At 51.1% G+C, this 17199-nt stretch overlaps 1 protein-coding gene across 1 annotated transcript in view; it reads left to right on the forward strand.

Annotated features, from left to right (window-relative positions):
• Positions 1-3086: 3086 nt before the first annotated feature.
• CAPN5 (calpain 5) overlaps positions 3087-17199 on the forward strand; it is a gene marked incomplete at its 3' end in the record, with an annotated part of 48971 nt that continues 34858 nt past the window's right edge. Inside the window, exon 1 of the mRNA XM_084200901.1 lies at positions 3087-3222. The remainder of the gene's footprint in view (positions 3223-17199) is intronic.

Consider the following 17199-nt stretch of genomic DNA (forward strand, 5'->3'; position numbering starts at 1 on the left):
TCTCACCTTTCTCACCCAAACATGTGCCCTCGGGAGGGAAAAGCTGGCCTTGCAGGAGCAGGGATGGCGGGATTGAGCAGCTCTTCAACTCCCACTGCTTTGGGCAGGCAGACACTCACTTTGAACCATCCTGGGATTAAATCTCACCTTGGGGGCCCCTGGAATGAGAAAGAACAACAAATATTCCTGGGAGGAAGGAAAACCTCACTAAGTTATCTGCTTTGAAATCCCAGAGGGAATCATGATATTCTATTTGTTGGAGGAATCACCGGCTGCAGCTTTCCTCATCCACTTTGCCTTTTACCTTATTCCTACTTATTTTTGGGGTCTGGTTTTAAAGAATCATTATTTCTTCCTTTCCCCTGCAAGCCTCCATGTCAGCCCTGTCACTGTGGCTTCATTTGCATGGCACTGAGGACACGTGAAGTGTTGTTATAAATCGTATTTACATAATTTTCCTTCCCCCGCTAAGGCTGAAATCGAAAATGCAACTAAGTTAATCAGGAAGATCTGGGCCTGCCACGAGTGCAGACTGGGGCTCCACTTCCCTGTGGGGCAAGAGGAATCTCTGGAGACTCACTTGCTGCTTAAATGCAGTGGAAGAGCTTCTCCCTAATGTTTTCCAGCTTTTCCCTAGTGCTTTTCCAGCCTGATAACAAAATAAAAGCCAGGCTCCTGCTGTTGATTTGTCTCAAGGGTGAGTTCTTTTCCTTTTTTCATTTTTCCTCTTTTTAACCCTTTCATCCAACTCTGCACAGCATCACTCATCACCCCTGTGTGTGACAAACTCCACCCTGTGCCTTCTGTCCCCATCAGTGAGATCCTCCCCTTCAGCAGCTTTGGGGTCAAATTGGTGAAACAGCTCAGTTGGAAATTACTTTCTACTAAAGCCAGCCCACAGTGGCTGACTGGGCAAGAGGTACCTGTGCTGGTGAGAGGAAGGAAGGACGACCACATTAATTAATTTACACTGATGGAGCGTCTCTCAATTAAAACACATCACAAATCAAAAGAGGCTCTATTCTCTCCTTGCCCTCCCAGGGGGCAGCAGCAGCACCTTCCATCCCTGCCCTAGTCTGCCTGGCAGCTGGCTTTAAGGCTATTGAGGGGATTCTGAGGTTGGAGACCTGTTCAGGGTCTACCCTTCCCCCTTAAAAATCTTCACAGATTGAGGGTTTGTCTTTTATTTTGGTCTTTGCCTTTTGCTACTGGAATTTCCCACCATGGAGGGATGATGGTTCAGCACTGCACATGGACAGGCTTGAGACCTAAATACAGCAGGGGTTGGGGCTATTTTCTGGGGCAGTTTCAATGAGGGGATAGAACAGAGGGGTATGAAACACCTGGTTTTCAGCAGCCCTGAGATCTGTGGGGGAGATGGGAAAACAAGCAAAGAGAAGGAAAATGTTAGAAAACAGCTTTTGCTGCCAAACAAAGCCTTTGTGGAAGCACAGAGTTTTGGCTTTCCTATTCATTTAACTAATAAATGAATTGAAATAATTGTAGCACAAGTATTGCATGAATTGAATAAGTAATGAAACTACAAAACTAACAGGAAAATACCTTAATATGAAAAGTTCACGAGGGCTTCAGATAATGAGAAACTGGAGGAAGTGGCTGGTCCTAGAGGAGGTGAATCACTCATGTGATTCGTGGGGACCACGTACAGCTGCAGGTGACACCTCGATGGGAACAGAAGCCTGTGCCAGGCCAATGCTGCTCTGGGCACGGCCTCCTTTCTAATTTTATCACCAAAATTTCACTGCATTACCGCTAATGTGGCAAGCAGATGTCCTCAAGCATTCACGCTGTCACTGGCAGGCAGCAGCTAACCCTGGTTTTTTAGCCTTTTTTTTTTTGTTGATTAGAAGAGTCTGGCCACCCACGATTTTAAATGTGAGAAGTTTATTCTTGTCACTTCCAAATGTTTTCTTTAGTTGTTCTTTCCTTGCCATCTATTTTTGGCTCAAATTACGATCAACCATGAACACTACCAATAAGGTTTGTGTGTCAAGTCAGCACAGCAGATCAGAGCTGCCCCTGACAGAGGGTCTGTAAAACCTCACAGGCTCCTTCCCACCAAGGGGGATGCACTTTTGTGTGGCTCTTGTTTGGTTTTCCCCTCTTGAATGTCTTTCTGTGAGCTGGGAAAGCTTTCCACCAATCTGGACACGTTGCCCCATCACCAGCCCCACCATGCCTGTTGCACATTGACCTCCATGGATGTGCAGGTGGGCCAAGTGCATGCCCAGCCTTTGATCCTCCCCCTCCCAGCGCCTCAGCTTCCCTCTTACAAATGAGAAAAGGGGACTAACTTTGGTCTTGGGCAGGAAAACACATCTCCTCAACCTCTGTGACCATGCCCCATGCTATCCCTTACGGGGGATGCGCCCTTTGCCCCCAAATCCTGCAGCCTCTGATGACTCTCCCCTGCACCCTCCATGGGTTATGTCCTAATGCCTCCCCGCTCCCTGGTGTCTCGGTGGCCCAGCTGGTGGTGGTGCATGGTGCTCCAGCTTGTCCAGTTCCCAGTGCCAGGGCAATGCTGGGCCAAGTGCTAGTGCCTGGAGGGTCCCAGTGGTAGAGCCAGTGTCCAGGTATGCAGGTGCTGGTCCCAGTTCCAGTTCCCAGCTGGTGCTGCTGGTGTCAGAGTAGCCCCAGTTCCCCACTCCTATTCCCTGCCCAAACTGGTGCCAGCTCCTGTTCCCAGTGATGGGATCCCAGGTCCTAGTGTCCCGGTAATGTTGGACCTGAATCCCCATTCACCAGACTGGTCCCCAAATCCTGGACCAGAGCCAGCTGGCGCCGTTCCCGTTTCCCACTACCGGGTGGTGCCAATCCCCACTCCCAGTAGTGACCACAGGTCCCAGCAGTGGGGAGTGCCGGTTTCCGGTGCCGGTTCCCTTTCCCAGCGAGAGTTCCCGGTGCCGGTTCGCTGTCCAGTTCCCGATCCCGTTCCCGGTTCCCATCCCCGATCCCAGTGCCGGTTCCCATCGCCGGTGCCGGTCCTCATCGCCGGTGCCATTGGCAGTGTCGGTGCCGGTTCCGTGGCGCGTCCCGGTGCCGGTGCCGGTTCCCTTCGCGCTCGGAGCGCGGTGCCGGGCGCAGGCGCGGTCCCTGCCCGCCCGTCGGGGCGGTGCTTGCGGGAGGCGAAGCGCTGCGGGCAGCGGCGCGCCCGGAGCGGCGGCACCGGCACCGGGCACCCGCCCCAGCCCCGGGCAGGTAAGGCGACCCCCGGCCCCGGGAGGGGGTGGCTCGTCCCTGCAGCGCCGCCGCTGCTCCCTCCGCGGGGGGACGGCTCCGCGCCCCGCCCGGGGGTCCCGCCGCGTCCTCGGGGGATGCTCGGGGGCACCTGTGGCTTTGGGAACCGCGTAGCAGCTGCAGTCCGGGATGGGGGCAGTGCGTGTTTGTAAGTGAGCGTGTGCGTGCGTAAAGGGTTTTTGGAGGAAAAAAGCCCGAAGCAGGCACCCTGCTCCTCCCCTGCGCGGAGCACGCTGCTGCGTTTGCCTTCAACAAGCGCTGGTGTGAGCGCTGGTGTTTGGGGGTGCTGAAGTCGGGGTACTCGGCGTGGTGTAAAGGAAAGTTGCATCTCGGATGATTAAAACCCCACAACTGCCCCCCAGTTCAGCTTGTGGAGCCAGGCTGGACAGAAACTTTGAGCACCGAGGCCTGGGTGCTGGCTGGAGAGCGGCAGGATTTCTGTGCAGAGAAAAAATCCTGAGGTTTCAGTATTTTTCTTTGTTCCATTTTTTTGGGACAAATGCAGGGGCTTTTAGAAAGTCTCCTGGAAAGTTAATGCGAGAGAGAGCTCCTGCTCTCAAGAAATGCTAACTCGCTGCTGGGGTGCAGGAGAATGATGGCTTTGGGGTTTCCAAACAGAGAAATTAATCTGGATTTCCCAAATCCCAGTCTTTCCTCCCTTCCTGAATAATGTTATTTTGAGCTTGAGACACCAGCTTGGTGCTTCCTAGCAGAGGGTGTCCCACTGGATGTGGCTCTGGTCTTCCATCCCTCGCCTCCCACTCTGGTAGCTGCAGGTGAGTGTGGGCTGCACTCCTGGCTCTGCAGATCCAGCCTGTGTCGTGCTTGGCTATATTACCAGTTATTTATCCCCAGTTACCATTTCTGCCTGGATGCTGTGCTAGCTCTGAGCTTGGTGGGCAGTGCAGCCACGGCAAATGGAGCTGGAAGCAGAGCAGGGAGCTCAGTGTGTGGTGGAGAATGTTCTTCAATCCTCAGCTGCTTGTCTTCTGCATCCAGCAAGGACCATGCTCCAGGCTTTCCCCAGGGCACCTTTTATCTCCATCCCATCTCTTATCTTTGAGGGATCCTCCTGCCTGGGTCAGCCTGGGTTCCAAGCGTGCTGAACCGCTGTTACGCTGGAGGGAAGGCAACACAGGGTCCCTGGAGCTGCATCTCTCACCCCTTGCTCTGCACATGGAGAGTGGGTAGCCCAAGGTGCAGGGATCCTGGCTGGCCCTGCTGCTCAGGATAGCAAGGAATTGAGGAGGGACAAATTTTGGCATGCAGGTGAGAGCAGGTATCACCTGTTGGCAGAATCCTTGGGGCAGCAGGGACTAGGGCAGGGAAAAAGCAGCAGGGTCAGGCATGGATGAAGTGCAGAGCCTGATAAAAGTGCTCACCACTTACTCCTGCTTGGCGCAACATATTGCTACAGGTACATCTGTCCTGGTGGGTTCTATTTCCCCCTGCTCTTCCTGGGAACATCAGCTGCCTCCTGCTTATTTAAGCAATTCTTTCATGTGAATCACCTGGGGCTCAGCTCCAGCCCATGACCCAGGCAGTGGGGTTGTAAAACCCAAGAGGGAGTGAGAGATGCTCTTTCAGAAACCCTTTTTGTACCCTTAGGAGTGGGATGTGAGGTCTGAACCTCTCCTGCAGTGTGTACAGGTGCTGCTGTGTGCGTGGGGGCTGGCTCACTCGGTGGCTGGTGCTTGCCAGCAGCCATGTGCCAGAACTGGTTGGGAAAAACTTTCTTGTTGGCACCAGAATTAAGGATCAAGTCATGAGCGAAAGGAAAAGCAGGTTTTGAGGGAGCCAGCAGGGCTTGCTCTAGCAGGCCCTGCTCAGAGTAGAAATCAAGTCCCTTTGTGATGTTGTAAGGACACCATGATGACACGCAGGAGGAATAATGCCATCTGCAAAGGAGTGACACATGAAATAGGGGAAAAGTGATGTGACCAAGGCACTAAGGTTTGTGGCAGACTCAAGTCCAGCCTGCTTCCTGTCATCAGCACCCCAGTCCCCGTATGAAATGACTTAGGTGTGGCTTTGACATGGCCACAAGCCCGGGAAAATCCCTGCCCAGCTGCTGTGTCCACCGTGGCATTTTCTGTTCAAGGGAGCTTTCAGCTGGTGATGGACAACTACCACGGGTGTTCTCAAGTCTCTGGGGTGGGGGAAGATGGAAACCCAGAACTATTACAGAAGGGGACTGACCTGTAGCTGTGCTCTCATTTCTGGGGAAAGGAGATGCTCCAGGTCTCCTTTACCTGGATGTGCTGGCAGTTTAGACGGTGCATGTGGGAGTATGTCAGTGGAGAAGATTTCTACCAGGGGGGGCTGGGGGAGGTGACAAAGGGCACTGCTGGACAGATTAAGCCCACGCAGCACAGAGCTTAAATCTGCTTAAAGCCTTTAAAGGAGGATCTGAGCTCATTCTCATTTTTCATGCTGAGATCCGCCTGCGAAACCAAGCTGAGAGGTGGATGAGATGCTCAGCCAGAGGGCAACAGCTGAGCTCAGGCTATGGGGCTGGCCCCTAAGTTGTACACCAGCCTGTACAGTGGGGCACGCTGTGTCTGGACTTTGTGCTATGCTTAGAGATTGAATTGTATTGGGATAGCTGAGACTGGGGGTTCAGGGCTGTTTTGGTCCTGGATGCCCCCGGGAGTGTTGCATACAAGCAAAAGGAGACAGGCAGAGTGTGTTTGTGGGACATGGGTACGGAAGAGTTAACGTGGAAGGACCAGGCTCTTCGATCTGGAGCTTGAGAGGGATTAACTCAGCCTGGAGCAGGTGCAGGGAAAAGGGCTCTGAAGCTGCTCAGAGGGATGGAGAGCTATTATACGACGCTATAAAAGCCAAGCCCAGCGAAACAAAGGCAGAGAGAGGATGTGCTTGCTGACTCCAAATATATCCAAGGGGTGAGCTCCAGGCAGGCAGAAGAGCGATTTAAACTGCGGGCAGTGCTGGTGCTGGGGTGTGAATTCATTCCCTTCGGCTTAGGAGGCTTGTCTAGAGGCTCTGCAACTGTGTCACATCAGAGGAGAGTAGGAGAGTGTGAATTAGAGCACATCACCTCTCTTGCAAGGTGCTTGGTTGTGATATAAGGAGGTCTTAGCATTTGTCAGTGTAGGAGGCCAGGACTCTGTGGTCCAGACACCCTGTCCTGGTGTCTCCTTTGGGAAGGGCTGTGTTAGCCAAGCAGGTCTCACCATCTTCCTGATGTGGGACCAGACCAGCCATGAAGCAGATGATGCCCAGCTGAGATAATTTTTTGTCTTTGATTATGCCTCAGAAAAATGAATCCATCTCTCCCTTTCCTGGTTGCTGCACAGATTAATAACAAAGCATCCATGCTTTAAAAAAGGCTTTGGCTCTGATCCCAAGAGGAATTTAGACAGTATTCGTGCTGGGGTGTGGTGATATGAAGAACGGGTGCATCCTCTAAATCTGCTCACGCTTGTGCATTAATTATTGGATATTTTTGGCTGTCCAGAGATGCCAAGATTCTTCTCGTAATGCCTTCTCCAAGCAGGGCAGCATCAGGTTAATACAGAGAGAAGGAGAAGGATGCAGCTGTGCCTTGAAGGCTGGGATCAGGCGCTCTCTCTCTTCCTCCTCTCCAGAGTTGTCAAGTCCTTTCTCTGCAGATGTCCAGAGGTGAAACCCCTTCCACAGAGAAGCCTCCTCAGCCCACCCAGAGGTGTTTGTTGTCCTCTGCTCGCGCCGTGGCGGTGCAGGGCACGCTTGGGCACCCTTCACTTACTTATGTCTTCATGCCTTCTCCTTCACTGCTCTTCTGAGGGGCTGTGGGGCACAGAGCCTGGGCAGTGGGCTTGTGCTGACCTGCTGGGGCCAGACGGTGCTCCTGCATCTGCCGGCCCCGCGGGCACTGTCACGGGTGGGGAGTGGGGGCGGTGATCACTCCGCTCCGCTCACTTCCAGCTGATTACCCAGGGAGAAAGGGCCAGGCTCTGGGCACTGCAGAAAATGGACACAGACCCAGTGGCTTCATGGAAGCTACGTTTTTCACCAGTCGAGCATCTGTCTGGCTGCGTTAACCCTTTACCTGCTCTGAGCTCTCCCTTTCTCACCACGGAGAATTTTCATCCATAGCTTATTCCTACTAAATTCGCTTGCAGGGTAGGAGGCACCCCTTTGACATAGGGGTGACTTCCTGAGGTGGAGGGAAATAGGAATGGTTGCCATTGAGTTTTTCATCGTCTCTGGGAAAAAACCCTTTCTGCTCTACTCTGTGGCCAAGGAGACTTCACAGTTTTTGCTTTTCTGTGTGATGCATTGGTTTTTCAGCCAATATTGCAGATCCTCATGCTTTGGGGATCTTCCTGGACTGGAGATGTGACAGATGATACCCCTGCAAAGCCGTGCTGGGAGCCCGCGGGGTTTGCAGCATCTAGGTCAGAGCCTGGCTCCTTTGGGCCTGGTCCAGCCCTTCAGAGGGGCTGGACTGAGCTCCTAAGCCCCTGCCTGCAGCTTTTGTGTCCCAGTTCAATAACACTTTGATGCATTTTGCCTTAAAATACTCTTCTGGCAGAGAAAAGCTCTCCCTGCCCCTTGGTTTGCCCTTGTGCAGAAATGACCAGTTTTAGTCACTCCACCATCCATCTGAGCATCAGCTCTGTTCCCTCCTGTCCTGTGACTTCCATCCATTGGGAACCAAGGTTAAAGGGAGAGGGGACTGTAAAGCATCCCAACCACCTAAAGTCTGCCCCATGCTGGGAGGCTGGAAACCTTAATATGAAGCTCTGAAATGATTTGTGGGAGAGGGCTCCTTCTCCATACCGTGCAGGGACTTTCCCAGCTGTTCACAGCCCCCAGCAGAAGACAGACACGTTGGAAAGACACCTGGAGAGGCCATGAGGACAGTCAGAGGGCTGGAGCACCTCCACTATGAAAACAGGCTGAGGGAGTTGGAATTATTCAGCCTGGAGAAGAGAAGGGTTTCAAGGAGAACTTAGAGCACATTCCAGAACATAAAGGGGCTACAAGAGAGCTGAGACTTTTTACAAGGGCATGGAGAGATAGGACAAGGGGGAATGGCTTCAAACTGAGAGAGGGCAGGTTTAGATTAGATGGCAGGAAGAAATTCTTTCCGGTGAGGATGTTGAGGCACTGGCACAGGTCACCCAATAAAGCTGTGGATGCCCCATCCTCAGCAGTGTTCAAGGCCAGGTTTGATGGGGCTTTGAGCAACCTGGTCTAGTGAAAGATGTCTCATGGCAGAGGGGTTGGAACTGGATCATCTGTAAGGTCTTTTCCAACCCAAACCATTCTGTGGTTCCATGATTATATAAACTTTTCTCCTAGCCTGGCTGCAGCTCATCCTTACGTGAGGGAGACTGCAGCCCTGGTTGATTCCTTCAAGGTTTATCCTGTGACCTAGACATGGCTATCAAACAGGGCTGTGGCAGACCAGGGCAGAGCCATGCTTTTGCCATCAGGAAAGGTACCCAGAATATTGCTTCCCATGCAGCTACAGCATGACAGGCAGCAGCAGCTCTCTCTGAGCTCCTGGTGGAAAGGGCCAAGCTCCAGCTCTGCTCCTGCATTACCTTCCCTTAAATCATGATGTACCGTGTTTTTGTGCTTGTTGCTGGTGTTGGTTTTGTTACATCTCCAAATAATCCATCCAATGATTTCTCTGGGTGACAAAAGGCATCCCTCCCTTGCAGCAAGCACCCTCCATCCCAGCTTTCATCACATTTCCACTGGTTTGAGCTTCCCTGACTCCATGGTGCAGGATGCAGGTGGCTTTGGTTTACTTCATCCCTTCACAGCCCCTCCTGGGCTGTTCCACCATTTCCTCCTGTCCTGTATAGAGACGAAGGATGCATGTCTGTTTGTCTCTCTGGGTTTGGGGTTAATTTGTTTTATGTTTTCTGAGGCACACCCTGGTAATCAAAAGCTTCCTATGAAATGTTTGCAGGCTTGTTGCTCCCAAATCCTTGAAGAGCGGGTCCTACCAGTTGTCTGAGCATGTGTAAATACTGTGAGAATTGCTTCGGGGTGATTAAGGGAGGTGATTTCTCTGCAGAGCAAAGGGAAGCCTTGATTTGATAAAAGCTAAAGCTGCAAACTCTACTTTTTCAGAGCCAGACTGCCACTGCTGCATGAGCGCAGGATGGGGATGGCAGCCACTGGCTGCCCGCCCAGCCAGTGTCGCCTTTGGATCCTGGCAGGTCTTCATGCAGGAGCAGGAGAGTGGTGATTTATTGCACCTAACACAGGGCTGTGCCAGGGTCCTGTCCCGTGCAGGGGAGTGAAACTCCTGCCTGTGTCACAGTGTGCACCTCATACACGCTCCGAGACTCGCTGCTCCAGCTCGGAGCTGCTGCAGCATCAGAGTGGCTGAAGAGATGCAGAGCAAGGACTTGTGGCAGGGTGGGTCTGAGAGAGGAGGAGGGGGCTTAGTCCTGATCCCAGAGCGGTCTGCTCAGCCCACACTCTCCTGCTTGCTGCCCAGCATGGGTTAGCAACATGCTCTGAGCTTCCTCCTGAAGACAGGCCAGGCCATGCAGAGGATCCAGACAGACCTCGGAGCAGTGGTGGGCATTTTTGTTTGGGTGAGAGCAGGGCGATGGATCTGGCTGCCAGGCATGGCAGCAGGAGCAAGCACCAGCCTTGCTGGGCTGCAACAAAGCCATAGGTCTTCGTTAGAGGAGGAATCCTCATCTGAAAAGTGGGAGGTGTACCTGTCCATGGCGGAAGGTGTTGGACTTCATGACTTTTAAGATCCCTTCCCACCAAACCATTCCATTACTCTAAGATGTGGAACACAGAGTGGATGCAGTGCCCAGCATTGTGACCTGTATCCATCTCTCTGAAGGAGGGGGAAAGCTTATGTCCAGTCCCTGCCAGGAGAAAGCATCAGCCTTTCTGCTCCAGGGATTGTATGGCAAACTCTCACCTCTGTGTTTAGAGAAGGGCAGCGCTGCTGAAATGAAGGAATACTAGGGGGAAAAGCTGGGAGTTGAAGCATCCAAGGCAGAAACAGTTTGAAGAGCTCAAATTCAGACAGTGGGAACTTACATTCAGACCTTTCAGCTTGTAAGAACTGAGTGGATCCAGTAACAAGGATTTCTAATTAATCTCACAGATTTGAGGAGGTCCAATCTGCCTGAGACCTGCTCAAAAGTAGTAGCACTATCAATTGCTGCAAGCCTTCAAATATTACTTTTGTGCTTGTGATGCTTTAGAATAGTCACAGTAAGAAAAATTCAGTTAAGATGGAGAGAGAAAATGAGGTAAAATTAAATTTAAAACCAGCAGATTTTGTTGGTCGATCCTGAAAATTTTACAGTCAAGGAGAATGTTCTTATCAGTCAGTACCCAGGTGTGGTCTGATATTTGTTGTTGTGACTTTGGAATTTATAGGATGTGGGTTTTGGGAAGTGACTGGCAAGTGGGTTCAGGGTCTATCAAAGAGAAAACTGAGCAGGGAGGACCCAAGTCTGAGGTGGGCTTTGTGCCTTCTTGGACTTTTTCACAGAGTGCCTTGGTGCTTTTATTCAGGTTTGGGTCAGGCAAAGAGAAAATCCTAAAATGGTTTGTTAGCAAAAGCTGGGAGTCTTGGCAGAGGTTTGAGACCTGACTTGAGGCCAGCAGCTGTAGGACTGGGGTGAAACCTGTGGTGTGGAGACTATTGTCAGAATCATTTGGGATACCCACATCATCTGGAATTGCAGGAGATGTTCCTATCAAGTCAAGGGATACATTTCTGGGAACGGCCAGGAGCTCTCAAGAGGAGACCTGAAGGACTTGGTTGTACCTCTGGGCCTCTGTAGGGATGGAGTTTTGGGCTCTGCCTGCAGCAAGGAATGATGGAGAGAGAAGAAACGCATTACCTTGGGGATGGTGTCGCTATAGAATGACAGAATGGTTTGGATTGGAAGGGTACTTGAAGACCATCTCATTCCAGTGCTCTGCCCTGAGCAAGGACATGTCCCACACAGCCCATCCATCCTCTCCTTGAGCACTCCCAGAGGGAGATAGGGCATGCTCTGGAGTGGTCAGGGCTGAAGCTGCAGGAAGGATGCTCTGGGTCAGCCAGAAGGACAAACATCACAGCTAGCCTGGGAGGGATGATCTGGAGGATCCAGCTGCCTCTCCTCACCCTCCTACAGAGTAGCTGCAGCCCCGTTATCTCTGCTGCTCCTCCCGAATTCCTCATTTGAAGTTCAATTGCTTTAATCATCCCAGAGGCTGCAGGAGCTATTGAAGGCAGAGCATTTGCATGGAGACGTGCTGCATTTTATCTGCACTAATGATGAGTTTTCTGAATGGATTTTCCTGCTCCTCAACCTCTTAAATAAACACCTCTGTCACCCATAATGCCCAAGAAAAAGGCTCACATGGCTACATCAAGCAATGCCCTGTTACTCTTCCGTCCTAGTCCTTCCCTCTTTCCACCTCATAAAGGTACAGGCCTGCCTTTAGACCATAATTTTTTTGCCCAGCTGGCAAGAAAACCAGTGTGAGTGTATTGATGTGTTGCAAGGTTCCTGGTGGAGTCAGTGTGACTGGATTTAAAAGGAGCAGCTCTAGCTGTTCAATTAGAAATGCTGAATAAATAATAAAAACACGTTCTCAGTCCAAACCTGCTAAGACAGCATCCTCTCCCCTCCTCTTCTGGCGATCAGAATGGATGCTGAGAAGGGCAAAACATCTCTGTAACCTCATGGGGTGTGTGGTTTGTGTTCAACATGATCCTCACGTGGGGCGACAGCCCTCCTGGGCTAGGCAGGAGCCGTGTGTCTGGATGACCATGGGTGCAGGTGGCTCAGTTCTGTGTGTGTGAGTCTGCTCTTCCTAGGCTGTATTTTTCCAGTGCCTGAAAACCGGCTCTGCATGAGCACTGTCATGTGCTGGAGAAGGTTCCTCCTTCTCCCGCACAAAGGTGTTTTTTTGGAAGCTGCACTGGCTGCTGAGTGAGCTTGGGAGTGCTTTGGTGTTGCTGGCCCAGGGCTGCCCCTTACAATTATTAACCAGGGTCAGGGTGTGCTGAGGCATGAGGGACTTGGCATTGGCAGAGCCTATTAATTCACCTTTTGTTACTTGTCCTGCAACTCCTGGTGATCTCCAAGGGTTTTTAACCCTGCTGTGGCCTGGGAAACAAGCCTAAGATGACACAAGCAGTAATGCTGGGTGAGGGACCAAACAGCATGAGGAAGGAAGCCAAAACTTAGCTTCTGCATTCTCCCCAAAGCACAAGGAGATTGGGCTGAGCTGGAGCCTGAGTGGTGAATATATTCAGCACATCTCTGCTTTCCCTCAGGCTGCATCCTGGCATGTTACTGCCTTGCTCTTTCCACTCCTCTTGGGTCTATCTCTTTGTCACCACCTTTTGCTGTTGTTTCATTCTTTTCCCTGCTATTCCTGCATCCCTCCAGCCTCCTGCATTTTCTGATCCAGTGGGAGAAGCTTCCACCAGCTTTGCTTTGAGCTTGTTACTCCTTCCTGTGTCAGGATGCTTTCAGACACGCATCCTGGTCCCATCTGATCTTAGAGCCTGTGCTCAGGGAAGGGCTGGTCTGGCTGGTGCCACAAGCTCCATTTGTGTGCAGAGCTGTGGCCAGGCAGAGCTGGAGCCAGCACAGGGTCATGAGGGTGTTCCCAGTGTGGGGCTGCCTGTTCTCCTGCAGCTCCAACATCTGACTGTCTTTGCAAATGGTGACTCATAGCTGCAAGGAATGAGGAACTCCCCAGTCAAAGGCCTCTGTCCCAGTGTGAGTCATCCAAGCAGAAAGGGAGCTCCTGGTCAGCACACCCCGCTGGCTCCTAAAGGAGATGGGTGTTCAAGGATCCCCCCTGTTAACCCTGGCCTTCCCAGGAACAAAATATCCCAATCCATGCATGCAGACCTGCTGACTGGCTGTGTCTCTCCCTGTGCTGTCATCTTGCTGTTAAGCAGTAAAGGAGTGATGTTCTGGTGGAAAGAGATCCAGAGGAAATAGAGCAAGTGTGATAAAGATCACTGTGCATTGCCGGAAACAGCCTCCAAATGTGACATCTTATCTCCAGTTGATTTTGTGCAGATGCTGACAGCCAGGCATGCTTTGGTGATATGGAGTCACTTGCAGCAGCTTTCTGCCAGGATGTGTGACCCTGCCCTTTCCCTGGCCCGGGTGCAAATGCACTTTTTAATGAAAGATTGCTCTTATTGCTCTTGATTCATACAACTGCAGAACGGTTTGGGTTGGAAGTACCTTAAAGATCATCCAGTTCCAACCCCCTGCCATGGGCAGGGACACCCTCCACTAGACCAGGGTGCTCAGAGCCCCATCCAGCCTGGCCTGGAACACTTCCAGGGATGGGGCATCCACAGCTTCGCCAGACAACCTGTGCCAGGGTCTCAGCACCCTCACATTGAAGAATTTCTTCCTGATATCAAATCTAAACCTACTCCCTTTCAGTTTAAGCCATTCCAGATTGTCCTATCACTACATGCCCTTGTCAAAAGGACATTTTTTTTTTTAGTTTATTTTCAGTAATAGCCAGCTGTTAGACAGCAACTTCCTTTGCAGGACTTGGAGTGCTTTGCAGAAGGGACCAGGATCTCTGCAGAGTGATGCTTTTTCCTGCTTCATGGAGGAGGAGGATTCATCAGGGAGCATTTGCTCTACTTATATGCTTGCAAAAAGCCAGAGGGTTTACTCACTTAGAACAAACAGCCCTTAGCCCTATCAGGATGTTTTTTGGGGCTAAATCCACCACTCTGAGTTTCTGAGGGGGAGCAGCTATTCCCTGTGGTTGCTCATGCAAAAGTAACCCTCAGGCTGAAAGGTGCCGTGTTAAGGTGTCCTGATTTGGATGCCATCTGTGCTGTAGCAAATCACTGATTAAAATCAGAGCTTGATATAAACATAATTAAGAGTGAAAATTATTATTTCACCATTAGCTCTTAAATGAGAACCTGATGAAGAAAAGAGATAAAGGCCAGAAGGGGATATTCGGTGCTCTGTTCTTCAACAGTTTTGTTTCAGCAAGTAACCACGGTAAATGTTCAGTAATTCGCATTTTGGCTAAAGCAGCTGCTCTGTAAAGATGTCCAACTGCGCTCAAAAACATCTGGACACGAGCTACCTGTAACTTCCCATGGGAATTAGCTTCCCTGGTTAACCACAGTCAATTTGAGAAGAAATGATGTCTTGTTTTCTAATTTCCATCGGTGCGGTTTCAGCTTCCCCTCCCTGTGGGCACTGCTAATGCAGGATGCTGCACTGTGCTGCTGGCTCTGGGCCGTGCCATTTGGGGTCCAAAGCAAAACCAGGTGCATGCACAGCTGGCAGTGGGAAAGGCCTTTGGGAATGGCACAGGTTGCCCAGAGGAGCTGTGTGAGGAGGGTTGGAACTAGAGCATCTTGAAGGTCCCTTCCAACCCAAACCATTCTATGATTCTAAGATGACTTGAGGCTTTTTTGTTCATGGTTGGCATGGAGTTATTGGCCAAGAGGTGTGGAGTGCTTATCTTATGTTCACTGCAAACAGTGAGTGGTAATTCAGCTGCTTCTTCTTCTTCTCTGGGCCCTGGAGAAATGGTGTGTAAAGCTCTCCTTGGATCAGCAGGGTTTCCTCTGCTGAGCTGGACTTTTGTGTTGGTAGGTGAGAGGATAACCCTGGTGTTGCCACATGTCTGTCAATAGAAACACCCAAGGAGGCTGTAAAAAATTATTTAAATAACATATTTATAAAAAGCCTGCCTGCTGCTCTGAACATGCCACTGCTGAGCCCCATAGCATTGCACCTGGTTGAGGGCTGTGCAACCACATGCCTGGTTCCTGCTTCATCTTCTCCTTGGCTGATCCGGTGCTTTTGCAATGTGATATCAAAGCCCTCTCCTGTTGAGGGGGAATGGAGCTGAAGGGCAGCAGGTCCTGTCCTTTGGAACAAAGTGTTTTGTCTGACCTGGAGGCAGGCAGCTGTAGGATGTACAGGCAAGGAGGCTTTGCTCCTGGCCAGGCTGCAGCCTTGCGTGGCACAAGCTTGGTGAGCCCATGCCAGCAACCCGACAGCCTCTGAGCTGGAAGGCAAGGAGAGGAAGATGTTTGGAGGGGAGGAGGGAAGAGCCTTTCAGCAGGTGTTTGGTCCTGGCCAGTGCAAACACTTTCAATCCTTCTCCCTGTTGCAGTTCTTAGAGCCATGACTGTTCCCAGCTGGCAGGAGCTAGAGCACCTGGATGATGCTGGAGGTGAAAAGGGGAGTCCACAACACCCCTGAGTCATAAGTCTGGCTCGGTCTTCCAACAAAGTGCTTTTTGTTTAACTCCTTCATGGCAGGACTGAGGTTGGGATCAGAGCACTGTTTATAAAAATTCATGCTAAGAGTGGTGAGTGCAGATCCCCCTCCCTGCTCACAGGCAAACACATGCATATGCAAGTGTAGAGTTGTTAATTCAAATCAGGCATGAAAACACCCAGTTCCTGCGCTCCTGGAGCATCTGAACTTGCTCCAAGAAGGCAAAATGTAATTAGACAGCCTTTGGGCATTTTAATGTGGCAGAGGTGAAGTTCAGCCTGGTAAGCATGAAATGCTGCAAATTAGAGAGAGTAATGAATTTTAACACTGCCCTAAGAACATTCCCTCTGCCCCTTCCTTTTAATTATTTTGCAAGGTGTTTTATTTATTATTTGTTTGTTTTTCTAAATGATCCTGAACAGTGTCCCTTCCCCTTCTGCTTGGCATTTCCTTTGCAACTCAAATCCATCTACAGGCTGTCATGTGAGAGTAGCCCTGCAGCGAGGACAGATGGCTGGCAAGGTGACAGTCACTGTAGGGTGGGATAGCAGGGCAACTTCCAGGCAGATCTGGGCATCAGAAAGGCTGGAACTCCTTGGCTGAGATGACTGCCATCCTGTTCTCATAGGGATGGACGTTGCACAGGGTGTCTTGTGAAAGTCAGTGTTGCAGGGATCACTGGAAAGCACAGCTCCAAGCTGCAGGGTGTAGCAGTAATTTTATGAATGAGCAGCCAAGTGCCAGCCCTTGGCCACGGTACAGGCTGCAGAGAAGCATCCAGCATCTCCTACATCAAACCCAAAACTCCTGCCTTTAACTTGAGCATGGCTTTTAGAAAGGCACCAGACCTCCCTCCTCCCCTCCCTTCCGGGCTCCCTTCCTAATCTCGCTGGCTCTTTCTGCACAAACTCCCATGGAAATACCCTCTCGTGTCTCTCAGCCCAGTTCATGCATCAGTCCAAGCAATTCATCTTGCATGTCAGCTAACAGCACCTTCCTCCTCTCCTCTCTCTTGTATTCCTGCAGAAGGTGGTTGCCAACCATCCTTTCCCAGCACTGCTGCTTTCCCCGTGTCTCTCTTTAGCATTGAGTGCTGTCACTGTGAAGGTCTCGGCCTCACTGTCACTCAAAAGCAGCTTCTTCAGTGCCACATGTCCCCAAGACCTCCCTGGGTAAATCCCTTTTTTCACCCCTTCCTCTGCTGGAGATCTGAAGGCCAGTGCCTTCCCTGGCTCTCCTAGCAGGGTGGGTTGGACTACTGGGTGCATTCCCTGCCTGCTCAATGAGGCTGTCAGCCTTTCCACAAGGAGTAAATTTGGTGTATTATTTGGGGGTTTATATCAGGCCATTTATTTTAAGGGCAGGTGATGCACTTGGGCCTCTGTATCATCTGGGATGCTACAAAGCATCTGGTACTGAAGGGAGGGAGAAAATCCCCACGAGCTGCTTTTGCAATTCCTCCTCAGTAGCACAGACCTGTGGAGCAGCCAGCAAGGGGATTATTTTGGGTTCACTTAAGCTCTGAGTGATGAGCACTTGTGCTGCTAATCAAGCTGATAAATGTTGTCAATTAAAACCTGTGCTTTGCTCTTCAGCTTTCCATAAGTGAAGTGTTTTTGTCTCTCCCAGAGGAGAGAAGGCTGGCTGGGTGGGCAGTGCTCCTGGAGCATCAGAATGGGCATTAGTTTAGCTCTCAGAC

The sequence above is a fragment of the Fringilla coelebs genome (genome assembly GCF_963513975.1).
Source record: "Fringilla coelebs genome assembly, chromosome: 2".
NCBI classification, from domain to species: Eukaryota; Metazoa; Chordata; class Aves; order Passeriformes; family Fringillidae; genus Fringilla; species Fringilla coelebs.